This window comes from Sprattus sprattus (assembly GCF_963457725.1).
Source record: "Sprattus sprattus genome assembly, chromosome: 12".
In the NCBI taxonomy this organism is placed as follows: domain Eukaryota; kingdom Metazoa; phylum Chordata; class Actinopteri; order Clupeiformes; family Clupeidae; genus Sprattus; species Sprattus sprattus.
The window spans coordinates 31146395-31161673 of record NC_137910.1 but is presented as its reverse complement, the minus strand read 5'-3'; the positions used below and the strand labels follow the sequence as shown (position 1 = coordinate 31161673).

General features: G+C 44.0%; 1 protein-coding gene across 1 annotated transcript in view; it reads right to left on the bottom strand.

Moving 5' to 3' along the window:
- stk32c (serine/threonine kinase 32C) overlaps positions 1-15279 on the bottom strand; it is a 215596-nt gene that overhangs the window by 49049 nt on the left and 151268 nt on the right. The window lies entirely within an intron of this gene.

Below are 15279 nucleotides of genomic sequence, written 5' to 3'. Positions count from 1 at the left end.
TTTAGGGTAGGGGTGTTATGTCCAAAGATAAATTATCAAAGTGTGTTGTAATTGTATTTGCATTATTATCTTGTCTTGGAGACTGCATGCGAGTGTGTTAATGGTGACGTCATGCGGTTTTTTGATCTTCCCTCTTATTGTGACAGGATGATTCGATAACTGTCCAACTCGTATGTTCTCTTTTGCGATTAGGTTACGGACTAGTTGCTGTAAGCCTAGTATATCTCCACCCTGATTAACTCATTGCTGTTGGTTTTTTAACATAGTATATCTTGTCGCTATCCCTTTACTTTGTTGTTAGCCTTCCAGTTGGCTGTAGGCCTGTAAGTAGAACAGCCTTATATTAAATAATATTTAAGCGTCATTCTTATTTAAATGTTATGGTGCCAAAGATATTAGGATGTCAAGAGGTTACAGGTTAAAAAAGACCACATTTCACGGCACAGCTATTACTATAGAACTTTGGAAATAAACAGAATGTGCCGGAGAGTTATGATAGGCTCTTTACAATACAGGGCAGGACTTCCAAATCCGCCATGTTAAACGTTACGGATTCCCTCCTATTTTCCACTTAATTTTCCCGTCAGTGATTTGGTCTCCTCCTATATAACGTCTCTGCCCATGCTGATCATTCCTTTTTTTGGTGCTGGACGACCTTCTCACACGGAAACCTATTCCTCGAGTATTATCAATGAAATGTAAATACAATTTTAATAAGAACATCCAGTATCTTCACAGATATCTTCAACACTTCTCTGAGTCAAGCTGCTGTTCCATCACATTTCAAGACCTCCATCATCATACCTTTACCAAAGAAACCGGCTCCATCCTGCTTCAATGACTATCGCCCTGTGGCACTTACCCCCATCATAATGAAGTGCTTTGAACGGCTAGTCATGTCACACATCAAGTCCATCCTCCCCCCCACCCTGGACCCCTTTCAGTTTGCATACCGGGCCAAACGTTCCACAGAGGACGCAATCTGCTCTGCTCTCCACCCAGCCCTCACCCACCTGGAAAAAGCAGACTCACATGTGAGAATGGTTTTCATAGACTTCAGTTCAGCTTTTAACACCATAATCCCACAACAACTCATCTGTAAACTGGACCAGCTGGGGCTCAACACCTCCCTTTGCAATTGGGTGTTGGACTTCCTCAGCGAGCGGCCACAAGCAGTACGAGTCGGCAACAACATCTCGAGCAGCATCACACTGAGCACAGGGGCCCCACAAGGCTGTGTGCTGAGTCCCCTGCTCTTCACCCTGCTGACTCATGACTGCACACCTACCTACAGCACCAATCACATGGTAAAGTTTGCGGACGACACTACTCTGGTGGGTCTCATCACCAAGAACGATGAGACCTACTACAGGAAGGAGGTCAACCTCTTGATCACGTGGTGCAGAGACAACAACCTCATGCTGAATGTCAGCAAAACAAAGGAGATTGTGGTTGACTTCAGGAGAAGACACACTGAACACCCACCACTGACCATAGATGGTGCTGCTGTGGAGCGAGTGAGCAGCAATTCCTGGGGGTGCACATCAGTGAGGACCTCTCCTGGGCCACCAACTCTGCATCACTGGCGAAGAAAGCCCAGCGGCGCCTCTACTTCCTCCGCAAGCTCAAGAAAGCAAAAGCTCCCACTCTCATCCAGAACACATTCTACAGGGGCACCATTGAAAGCATCCTGTCAAGCTGCATCACTGTGTGGGGCAGTAGCTGCACTGAACACAGCAGAAAAGCACTGCAACGCGTGGTGAACACAGCTGCTAGGATCATTGGTGCCCCACTCCCTTCCCTGCAAAACACATACACCACCCGCCTCACCCGGAAAGCCACCTCGATTGCGAGGGACACCAGCCACCCCGCACACAGCCTTTTCAGCCTCCTACCCTCTGGAAGAAGGTATAGGACCCTCCGTTGCAGCACCACCAGACTCAGCAATAACTTCATCCACCAAGCTGTCAGGAAGCTAAATTCTCTCCACTCACTCCCCCCAGCCATATCCGACAGTCTGACAACAGGCTGAAATCCCCCCCCCCCCCCCCCCCCCCCTCCAAAAATCACTCAGGACTCTGAAACAAACTGTCTCTGCACTTTATCACTTTTTTATCACTTATCACTTTTACCTCTTTTAACTTGCACTGCTAATGCACAACACATCATACAGCTGCCATTACCAATTGCCTTTTTTTGCACTAACAAAACCTCACTTTTAAGTAATAAAACCGATGCTGCTGTACGTTTATCTGTATGTTCTATTTAGTGATATGTAATGTTAAGTTATGTAATGTCTTGTCTGTATACTACTTAGCTCTAAGAAATGTTTATCTGTTGTTTATCTGTTGTGCCTGTGCACTTTATATGTTTCACTGTGGGGAGAGTGGGAAACGTTCTTTCGACTGCTTTGTATGTTCACATGTGAAGTAGTTGACAATAAAGCTACTTTGACTTTGATGGTAATTTCCTGAACAATTAACTGCAGTTTATACATTGATTTTGTAAAATCTGAACTAAATACTCGGGTGCGGCCTTTACATGGGAAGTTAGTAACCCACACAGAAATTTTGCCAGGTAAAACTAACACCAGCTAGATAACTAGCTGTCATGTCATGCAAATAAAACTCTACCATTTAAACTGTTTAAGATTTGTACTAGTTCAGCAACTAGGCAACCATAGTACCACGGTTTGCTGCATGACCTGAAGCAAAGTTACATTTCTCAAAATTAGCTCTTGGGTTCAGAGTGATCACTATCACTTGAGGATGATGTTAAATGGCATTAACCCTGAGATAAATAATGGGACATCAGTGGAGCTTACTGTGATACAAATGTAGTGAATGAAGGGGGTGACAGTATGACACAATATACATACCATGTTAGTTCAATGGACAATGTTGGACAATTACTTGCCGCCATTACATCTTCCTTGTTTTCTTAGGAAATGTGCTCCCGTCCCATGGCGACTTTATGATTTGCAAATCACTTAATTAAGAAGGTAGGTTTTCAAAAGTGAATGTGACCTATAACTATTGTTGTCATTATCTTGAAGGACTGACTTTGTTTAAATTATTATTTTAAAAGTGAGGATGCTACCTATGTGCTGTCTCAGTGTTAATGGTGGCGAAATGAAGCTTCACGAAACCTTGAAGCTTTCCAGCCAGGCGTGTTGAATAGTGGCTCATTACTCGTAGCTTTGAATGCACACTAGGGATACCTGATGGTCAATATAAATGAGGAAAGATTCTCGGAACAGTGAATTTGTTCAATACGTGGTGGGCAAGGCCTGCTACAAGAACAGGCACACACAAAATAAGGGTGAACAAATACTAAATCCATGGCTGATGAACTCAAAAATTGTATGGTGGCGCAAAGGTTGGCGACGTCGCTCTCCATGCGGACAAACCAGGCTTGATTCCTGACCACTACGAGTTTAAATTTGTTGCTTTGGATAAAAGCACCTGTTAATAATCTTTACCGCCATCTGTATACTATTGGAACAGAGGATAGTTTAAGTGCTGTTGGAACACTGGTCAGTACTTTTGTAAAAAAAAAAAAAAAAAAAAAGGTGTAGTGAGAGTGCTTTTCGACAACTAGTGAAAGTGCAGGGCAGTGATAGGGTTTTTTCAAAGAAAAGGGGGTTAAAGTCATTTGTGTTTAAAAACAATATTTGTCCCACCCCTTTTGGACAGTTCCTTTTCTCAGCTAAAATCTCTCCTGCCTTTGAAAACACCCACTCGCACGGAACAGATTATGCTTGGGGTTCATACAAATGTCTTTGAATTGGGAACATATTTGTTGTGTGTTGCCCAGTACTCGAGTGGATTGTCTGATCTAGGAATGTTTGGCTCAGCCAAGTAGCGCTGAACCTCCACCATGGCACCTGATGTGGAATTCTGGGTTCTGTTCTGCTGAACACTTGAATCTAAATAGCATCACAGTTTACCTTGTAATGAAGTAGTGGCCTTAGAAAAGAAATAATAGTTTTGTTGGGCGCCAGAAGTTCTGAGGGAGCGTCACAGAGAGAGAACATTTACAAGGAGGCCACTATCACTACCGGCCCTAATACAGCACTAAAAGGGATTAGGGTAAAATTAAACCTGTAGTGGCTAGCTCAGAGGTTAGGTGAAGGCAAGGAACACGAGCAGGGCAATGAAATTAGCAAAAGTCAGTGTATTTGGGAATGACAATGGAGTGGAGAAGTTTGACAGTTTTGACCTTTTGAAAAAAAAATTGGAAAAGAAAAATCCTTTGTTACAGTGTATCACCAGTTTTCCCCCGCAGTCTCAGTCAATTTTACAATCATCATAACTAATGCTTCACACACAGCAAATACAATTACACATTGAACACCATAACAACATTCAGTCATAAATGGACCCCCCTTAACCATAGTGTTGTGTACGGGGGTGAGTGCAACATTCCCTTGTTTGTGAATGCGGGCGAGCAAAAGAGAGGGAAAGGGAAATAACTCCAACATTCATTCAAAAGGCGATAGGCGACTGTAAGTAGTAGTAGCAGCGACGGTGAGACACAACAGAGCGCCTAGCATCGGTAGTGGAGGAGAGCAAACAGCTGGAACGTCAGGTTACAGCTGAGGAGTTGTTAAGCAGCGATGCATACAACGCAACTGCCGGCAACCTATATGCCATGCACGGTTGGCAGAGGAGAGTGAGGGCAGATAGTACCTGAGAGCCAGTGAGAGCGATCTGAAGCCGGGTCGTAATCCACAAGGAATCCCGAAAAGTAACCAGCAGTCAAAGCTCATGCAGTGATGGTGAGACACAACAGAGCGCCAGTGGCGTGTTCAGGGAGTGGCCTAGGGTGGCACGGGCCACCCCTGAAATCTGACTGGCCACCCCACGTGCCACCCCAATATTAGTCAGTAAATTATGCGAAAGGCGCGCACGATGACATCCTCAAAGTATGCGCACCTGCCTGGCTGCGTGTGGAGCAAAGGAGTACAACATTCTTTAAGTCGTTAATGACAACAGAAGTCTAGCTTTCTCTGAGAGATTTAACGATGTTTATATGCACTAACTGCTTTTTATACTCGTACTCGCGATCTGTCTTCACACTCATGGTAACTATTTTTCGATTTTTTTTTTTCACTTAAATGTGTTTTACGGACTTTCAGGAAGTTCAACGTAAGAAAATATCTCCACCTTATTAATAAAGACCGGAAAATTGGTTCTTACACAGCCGAAGGGTTCTCAGCTTTTCCCGGATTCATACATTTTGATTTGCATACATACACGCAACATGGCACGCAACCGTAGTGACGTGTGCAGTCAGCCCTTCTAACACGGATGGAGGTATGTTTGTCTCCATTTTCCGGTAGATCGGCCACATACCTCGGATGAGGCAAAGCTTGTGGCTGCCTCTGTCAATCTCTTCCGTCAGTCTAATTGTGTTTTAGGTGTTATTAAATATCAATTACTCTAGCCTGCATTTCATTTGGAAAACCACCGACTGGTGACGGTGATAAGGTAAGATGTGGCGTTGACTTGCCAAATGTTAGCTTGCTATTCACAGATGAGGTACTGTTCCCTACAGCTAGCCTAGCTAACGGTATGTCTAAAATTGAGACCGTTGTGATCTGGTAAAATAAGCAAGCTGGTGCTGGCAACATCGAGATTATTAATTTTTTATTGTTCGAATGGGATTTTCAACACCTGACAATACACTGTAGAGCATATTGTAATGCAACGTTGAATGGATGAATGGCTTACATAAGGGTACCCAGCACTTTTCAAACCACACTCAAGCTTATGGTTATTGTCCCCACCACTTCTAAAAACAAACTGACGCCCTTGCATATCGCACATTGCAACGTGTTAGTATTGCTATGTTAACCATGGTTACCACGGTTCCACTTATGCATGTGAGAAATCTTTCTCGCATATGAAAAATATAAAAATGAAAAATATAAAGACGAACCTGCGCTCGCGGTTAAATTATGAAAGACTCAATGCTTGCATGAAGCTTCACTTCACTGAATATGAGCCAGACGACAAGGCCATCAGCAAGTCTATGCAGCACCAGAGGTCGCATTAATCTCTGGGTAGGCCTAATGTTCAATTCAAAAATGGTAAATTAATTCTATGCCGACACCTGGGTGTGGGTGTGTATTTTTGTTGTGTGTGTGTGTGCATACGTGAGTGTATGTCTGCGCAGGCGCTCCTGCTCACACTTCATGCCACCCCTGCATACGTCAGTGCCCCACTGGTGCCACCCCTATCAAAAATGTCTGGACACGCCACTGCAGAGCGCCCATCCACTCCTGAATCCACAAATGGAAGAGGGTACTGTTGAACGAGTCTTGCCGCACTTTTAGCGCATCTAATCCAAATGCGGGGTATCCACCAAAACACCTGTCACAGGGTGCATTGGTCGTTTTGACCCATTTTCCTTTTGCAGTGCCCTACACTGCATGAAATGTGGGATTTACGACAGTATTCGACCCTGTGTATTGCCGTAGAAGCACCCCGTCACTGCTTCACTGATTTAAAAAACCTGAAAGTCACAGGTTCGATCCCTACTAGTGGCAACCATGGCCCAAGTTGCTTAACGACTGTTAACGACTCTTAATGACTGTTATCAGAGTAAGCCTGATAATTACATGCCAGAAACGAATCTCAAGAACATTAAGGTGAAATAATAATATATAAGTTAGCAACATAATAGCCTAAGTTAAAACTTTTAAACACATACCACCATAAACATGTGAGATAATTCGACAAGAGACATTGAAAGACAGCTAACTCACTGCTTCGTCAAATAAGAGAGATCAACTATATATATATCTGGAAACCACTTACAGATTCCGATTAGCTAAATTTGCATCTGGATGGAAAGGTGTTATCTTTCCCCATCCCACCCATGCTAAGCCATTTCTAGCATAACATGCGATCTACCGTGGAAAACAGAAGGCAGGCGATTTTTTTTTATCAGTTCTCACCACACAACGACGTCTCATCTTTGCTCCTTGAATGTCCAGTGGTGTAGTCCAGTATACGCAGGTATACGGAGTATACCCACTTGTTTTTCAGTCAGCATTGGGTATACCCACTTCTCAAAACAGGGTGTTTATCCTGTGCTGTATGAATAAATAAAACGTATACCCACTTCTCCAGGGACCACTACCACTGTGAATGTCGATATGTAATGGTATGATGTTATTAAAACTTACTATGTGTAAAAAAGACTAGAAATTGAACGTTTATTATTCGAGTCTAAAGTTTCTAATGTTGCCTCGGGCGCCTTTACGTGAACATAATTAAAACGTCACATAAGTCCACTAAACAATTCCCAATTCGCACGCTCCAGTAACAGAAGAGAAATACGCCAGAGGAGGGAGGAATGATAAACCAGGTACTTGGTCGCACCGACGAGCTTGATCCTTACCGGCAAGCGGTTAGACACAGGTATACAATACCATTAACCTGAAGAGGGCAGGTTCGAAGCTCGCGCAAGATTTCAAAATCTACCTGAAAAGACACAGGATAGATATTCACGAGTGGCAAACATGTCTCAAGTTGCGAAATGACTATCTCAATATCAGAGTAAGCCCGACTCTGTATAATTACATGCCAAAAGTGAATCTCAAGAACATTACAGAGAGGAAGCTCCGGAATATAAGTGGAACAGCCTCCAAAGTACATTGCAACCCTCGAACTCTGAAAATGAAAGGCAAAGCAAAGCAAGCATCGTGACATCCCCGAAATCAAAACCCTAAAGACAGAACTCTGAAAACGGAAGGCGAATCAAGAAATGTGATAACCCCGGACCAAAACCCTAAAGAGAGAATATTGATTCAATTATTTTTAATTTCGTTTTTATGGGGTAATAGCTGTAAATGGGAAGGGATCAGTTTTGTCAGTTGAAAGCTGACCTTTAGACAGAATCTCATTCCGTCTCATCACAAGACGTTTTAATTCAATTCCTTGTCGTTTTCAACCAATGGCTGCAGCAGGGTGTGTGTGGCTAGACTGCTGACAGTCAATATGCTAATAAGAGCATTTTGCACCTCTGTCAGCGGGAGGTGTGAATGCTAAACACATCGGCCCCCCTCCCCTTGCAGGTCCCTTCCCGGGAAATTCCGTCAGTATGCGGCAGACGGATATTTCGGGGGAATGTCCGCGATCAGCCAGGAATGGTGATCATTCGCGGCTGTATCACAGCGTATACAGGCCCGATAATTTTGCTTTTCGTGCAGTGCTAGGTAGTTTGGTTGCATTGCCCGATCATTTAAAATTGCAGTGTTTATCACGTGTGGCATGTGACTTGTCCTGCTCATGGTCCCAAGCTTACGCCCACCCCCATTGACAAAGGCCCCATTAGAGCTGAGTAGGGGTGTGGGAGACCCTGTACGTGTTGCTCAGTGTGGGCAGTAATAATTACATCTATTTTCAACAACCTGTCCTGGTCTTCTGTGTGGAGTAGGGTGTTGAGGGATCCTTGTACAGATACCTGTGTTGGTGGAATTAAAGGTCTCAGTAAAACCTGTGACACAGGGGTATCATGGACAGTCAGGGTGACGTGGGATGCCCTGGTTCATTTGCTTGCCCTGGTCCCAAGATTTTCTGGCGAGGTTAGTGGGATTGGCTTTGGGGAGTGGAGGGCACAGACAGAGGCCATATTGAGCGCACAAGGGCTGGTGGAGCAGCCTCACCCCTATAGCTACCCTCCGGTCCTAGCAAACGGTGGGACGAACAGGGCAGCCCTATCTGTTTGGAGCGTGGGCAATCCGGCCATGTCTAACACCATTGCCCCAGCCAGAGGGGTGAACCGGCCTGTTAAACCGGAAACCCCGGCAACTGTAGGGCGAGCGGTTGGGGATATAGGCAGCAGGAAAGAGGAAATATGAACAATCTGTTTTTGTTGGGACCTGCCCTCAAGTGGAATCACTTCAAAATACCTTACATTTTAGACACTGGGTCCCAAGTATTCATGTGCAGTCTCAGTTTCTTTCAGAATTGGCTTGGCCATCTCTCCATCCACGATTAATCACGGCTCGTCGGCTCACACTGAAGGCAGCAAATGGCCTCAAGATTCCCTTTGTAGCTATGCTATCATGGACTTTGTTGTAGGAGGAATACCAGTCCCAGCCAAAGGGATAGTGATTGTTGAAGATGAGCATCCTCCTTAGCATCCTCCGTGTTCATCATGTTTCTCGAGGTTGACCGACTTTCTCTCAAGTCTTTAGTAATCTTGTGCGACATCATATAGATATTAAACATTTGGTGAACGAAATATTAGAGTCTAAGTAGTTGAAAGGTTCACAAATTATGTATTACATTTAGGATTTTGCAGGAGCTACAGTACCCCGCAAACAGGGAACGTCCCCAGGACGTTAACAGGACATTCACAAGGTCCCCAATCGTCCCCAATTGGTCCCCGGCACAACGTTTGCTAAGGGACGTTACCAGAACGTTTTTGACGTTCGTAGCAAGTCTACGTTTGGTCCTTCTGTGACGTTCGCATGAGTCTTAAATCGGACTTTTAGGAAACATTATTATTTGGTCTCTCAGCACACGTCCCCAGGACGTCCTTCAAAATCGTCCCTGTTACCTTATCCTGCAGGTCCTCTGCGTGACGTTCGCATGAGCCTTAAAACGGACTATTAGGGAACGTTCTTATTTGGTCTCTCAGCATACGTCCTCAGGACATCCTTTAAAAACGTCCCCGTTACCTTTACCTGCAGGTCCTCTGCGTGACGTTCGCATGAGCCTTAAAACGGACTATTAGGGAACCTTATAATTTGGTCAGCACACGTCCCCAGGACGTCCTTTAAAAACGTCCCCGTTACCTTTACCTGCAGGTCCTCTGCGTGACGTTCGCATGAGCCTTAAAACGGACTATTATGAAACGTTCTTATTTGGTCTCTCAGCATACGTCCCCAGAACATCCTTTAAAAACGTCCCCGTTACCTTTACCTGCAGGTCCTCTGCGTGACGTTCGCATGAGCCTTAAAACGCGGAACGTTCTTATTTGGTCTCTCAGCATACGTCCCCAGGACATCCTTTAAAAACGTCCCCGTAACCTTTACCTGTGGTCCTCTGCGGGACGTTCGCATTCGGTCCTGCCAAAACGTCCCCTTGACGTCCTCTGATGGTCCTCTCTGAACCAGAGGTTCCGCTAGAGAAAAATGTTTTTCATTTGCGAGACATTTTAATGATAAGCCGGCCAAATATCTATTTCTGCTTCTAAATTAGCCTATTGAAGAAAACAACTGACGGCCTGCATAGCTTAAATAATAACATAATCAGGTAGTTTAGATTGCAACATGTTTATTTTCCTAAGTTTACAATGGGAAACAAAAACATTAATGTCTGATGCGCGTCAATAAGTGGCCTTTAATCGCAACCTGCTGTGGCGTTAAAATGAGCGCCGCAACATGGTCATTGCTCTGTTCAATGAGAGCAGAGATTCTAAAATTATTCGACCCTCTTGTGAATCCTTTGCGTAGCCTTTTCACAGTGCTAACAGAACATTTTACTGTGACTATCAATATCCTCGCACCTTAGAACTTGTCACTCCATAACGACATAAACGCCCGACATTTCGGACTTTTCTCTGGTGAAGCTGTTCGAACATCTAGGGCTTCAGGTATTCAGTTTTTGGAAAGTTCAATTTCTACATGAACTAGTTCAGTTCATTGTTCCAGCGCGCTCACGTACGGGCATAGACAGTATAATGCAACATATGCGTGTTGTTAAATAACTTTCTAACGGCAGATTAGCCTGTTCCTTTAAGGGCAGTGCACGTTTGCTTTATAGGCCTAAATATTTGGATTGTTGTCTAATCCAGATTGTGTGTGCAAGACGGGATGTTTAAGAAATTCCAACCAGACAATTTGACCAGTGAGCTTTCTGTTGCAGCATCTTTGAAGGCCTGTGGAAAGCTCAATGTTAACGCTAGACTTGATAGACCTTCCTATGTAGGCTATGCATTGTACTGGAATCATGCAGACATAGAGCACAGATCAGTAGAGCAGCATTCATATTTGTTTTATTTCATCATTCTTAGTTTGGCTAGTTATTCTGCCTCCCTGCCCGCACGTCCGTGCCATGGATGTTAATTAAAAAAGGAATCATTACGGAAAACCCTCAATGCGTAGTGACTGAGATCGCTACAATATGCTTTTTCTCAAACCCTCTGAAAAAATGACTAAGTTTGTTGGCTGTCTCACACTGTGATAAAGGTGTTAAAGTGACAAAATAAGAATCAGACAATGGTAGTGAAGTGGTAGCGAAGTGGTTTAGTAATAGGAAGGTTTACGGTTCAATTCCCATGCCTCGCAATCAAGTTTGAAAGGGCATTTGTGTCTCTGTGTGTGTCTATGTATATCATATGAAATGTGCTATATAAATAAACTTGAACTTGTGTGTGTGAGCCATGTAAGCGAAATGACGGCTCCGCGATCTATTATTATTTTATTTTTTTCATTTAGCTCAGCAAAAACACAGTGCCTGCTACGTCCGCGGTGCGTCCTTGAATAACGTCCCCAGGACGTCTAAAACAAGGTTTCCAGAAGTCACCACAATGCCCTGCAACTTCCTGCAGAACGTCCCCAGGACCTATAGAAACACGTTTTCCAGACGTCACCGCAATGTCCAAGGGACGTTCTTGCAACGTCCTGCAGAACGTCCCCAGGACCTATAGAAAACGTTTCCCAATTGTCACCGCAACGGTCTTGGAACTTCGTGCAAAACGTCCTAAAGTTGTCAAGGGAACCATACACATTTACGTTTTTAGAACGTTCAGAGAGACCATTACAGGACGTCGAGGGGACGTCATTTTGCTTACAGGGTAGACACATGTACTCTCTAGGCATGCTCAACAGTGCCCCTCGAAACCTCTAACTAACGCAAATAATTTAAATCCCAAACTACCGTTAATTCTCCAACCACTAACAACAACTAACAACAAACCAATGAGTACAAGATGGGAATTGGGACAGCTTATAGTCGAAACGTCCCGCCAAGAGTGAACCACTTCTCGAGGCAGTGGACTCAAATGAAGGTTTGGACGTCACCGGTGACGTAATTTCGCGAAAACAATACAAGCCTTGATACGGGCTCCGCCTCATAGTGCTTCACGTTCTCGACACAAGCCTAGGTGTCAAGGGAAACATCACTACTCAGTGTAGGGACATCGTGTACTACTCTGTAGTATAGACTGCACATATAGATTTTTTTCTAAATATTTTTTGTTTCTCTTTATATTCTCAGTGTTTTTGTTGTATTTCTCACATTCCTGGATTATGCACCTGGTGGAGGACAAATACATTTTCAACCAAAGAGTTTTGTCTCCCTGCTGTCTTTTGTGCCTACTAGGGGCGGAAAAAATAACCGATACGTATTGATACCGATTTTTAGCATGTAAGATACGATCACATCGATGCGTGAAGTCCCGTGTCGGTATTAAAATGACATAAACCGGTTGTTGGTTGTTGGTTATTAAAAAGTTATGAACCGGTTCACAAGTGTTTGTCTCTCCGTTAAGTTGCTACGCAAAACACTCACTCGTTGACCTGGTGCATTTGATCTCAGACAGAACAATGACAGCCTGTCATTGGCCAATGCCCAACTAGCATAAGCCTATCAGGCGTGCCGCTATCCCTTTGAAAAACGCAACACCATACGTTGACATGCTCAGAACATGCTCTACATCTGTAGAGAAACGATGCCTGACCACAGGGAACACATTTTGCGCCATCGAAACTCAGATCGAAAGTTTGGAAGGCCTTTGGCTTCTACAAAAAGGAGGGTAAACTTGTTAAAAGTGAAGCCATTTGTACGTTATGTAGGGCAGTAATTAAGTACAGTGGCAGTACCACGAATCTCAGCACTCACATCTCAAGACACCATGCCGGTGATGCCGAACTTGATGCTAGCACTGCATCGAGCCACATAAACATAACCACACTCGAGAACAAAAATATAATCAGTTTCTCCATCAGCCTCAACTAAGTTAAAACTCGGCGAGGGGTTCTTGACAATTATGACACTTGTGGCTCCTTTCATCGTCCTGGACCTCAGACCATACAGTGCCGTAAAAAATTACAGATTTTGTGACTTGCTAAAAGAGTTAGAGCCGAGTTACACGATACTGTGTAGACAGCCTTTCAGCGATAATGCATACCTGGGGCCGTATTCACAAAGCCTTTTATCTTACCACTAGGAGTGCTCCTAACTCGCGCTAAAACCTTTTACGTAGGAGTAATTTCTTAAAAGTGATTCACAACGGCTCTGAGACCTACTCATACTAAGGATAATACCAACTCCTAAGCTTAAGATAAAAACTCCGTTGCTATGGATGACGTCCATTCTCATGCACGAGTTTAGAAGCGGTGCGTACGGTGATTGGTTGCTGACAGGCGCTCTCATGCAAAACTCAGTCCTAACATCCCCCTAACGATCCCACTAAATCAACAGAAAATAAGAGAATAACCTAGGCTTCAAATGAAGTCATATTAAATAGTTATGGATAGTGCACTTAGCAGAATGCACACGCATGATGACAAGTTTGTGCATCCAACGAGAATGACGCTTTGCACGTTAGAGAAAGAGAATTTGCCGAAAAAAACACAGAAATTGCATGAAATCAAGGAAGTAATAATTAAAGCTCCCTGCAAACTATTAGGTAATCGGCATATTTCCAGCCCTTAAACACTTCAAATATCAGTCCATACGGCTCTTTAAGTCCTCCTGTCATAATGGACGAAACGAGGGCGAGACGTAAGAGAAAGTCGAACTGGTCCCAGGACCAACTGTCCATGTTGGCCCAGAGTGTGCTGGAGAGGAAGGGAGTTATAAAAGCTAAATTTGGCTGTGGGGTGACCACAAAAAAGAAGCGTGAGGCATGGGAGGACATATGTGTTAACATAAATGCTTCATTCCCTGCCGTGTGTCGCTCTGTCGATGACTGCGAGAAGCGGTGGTATGCGCTCCAGTCACAATGTAGGATGGAGATTGCGGAGTGGACTTTAAAAGAGCCGTCGCGGCTACAGGTATTGTGTCACCAAAATAGGCCTCATGCGTATACTTGCATGTAGTAGTTCAACTGTGCTCCCGGTTGTGGATTGAGGAAGGGTGTCAAAAGCCATGTCTTGCATGGATCCCACTGCCACCCAACAAGTGGCATCCAGCAGGTACATGGTGCCGCTCAAAAAGCTGGCGCAGACCGCGCTCTCCATTAAAATGCGCGAATCGTGAGTAGATCCAGGCCACTTCGCAACAATATCCATGATTGTGAAATTTGGATCAAACACTATCTGTGTATTAATTCAATGTACCTTTTTGCGGTTTACAAAGACGTCCTCATCTCTGGATGGAGCAATTATTTTAATGTGTGTTCCATCGATGGCACCCACGACACCGGGCATTCCTGCAAACGCCATGAAATTGACCTTGATCCTTTGAAGTAGGCGATTGTCCAAAGGGAACCGGATAAACTGTTGTACAATGTGTGGTCTACAGAGTGCGGTGATTGTTTGATGAATGAATTGGCTTACTGATGATTGCGATATTCTGAAGTCGTCTGCGTTGCAAAGTTGCATTTTCCCCGTAGCCAAAAATCTTAATGTTATCAAACATTTAACTTCCGGACTGATTGGGTTGTTTCGGATAGTTGGAGACGTGATTGCATCCCGCACTAATTCTAGTAAAATGTTGATGCCTTCACGGTTTAAACGATATCTTCTCAACAATTCAGAGTCGTTCATTGTCTCCAACATGTTACGTCTGGCTTCAGCCATTTTAAGACTTTTTGTGAATAGGTCTTAGTGACTTAGGAGTCCTCATGAGGAGTTTTAAGCTGTCCTAGACTTAGGTGCTACTTTTAGGGATAAAATATTTTGTGAATTGCTCTTAGTAAAAAAAAATAGGAGTCCTAAATTTAAGACTGACACGCCCATTATTTTTAGGAGTTTCTCCTAAATTCGCCACTTATGAGCTACTTTTAGCCCTAAGATTCTTTGTGAATACGGCCCCTGAGCTGTACATCAAAACTAAGACTGGCCTGAAGGCTAAACTTTCAAGTGCTGAATGAGTGCCAATTACAACCGATGCCTGGACATTGTGTGCAACAGATTCTTATTTGACGATCACAGTGCATTATGTTACTCTGGATTGGGAGCTAGCGAGCCATGTTTGACAGACTAGAGTCTTCAATGAATCACACACAGGGAAATACATCTGCACTTTATTGAAAGAGGCCTGTCTTGAGTTGAACATAGCTGATAAAGACCCAGCACTGAAAGGTGTTGGC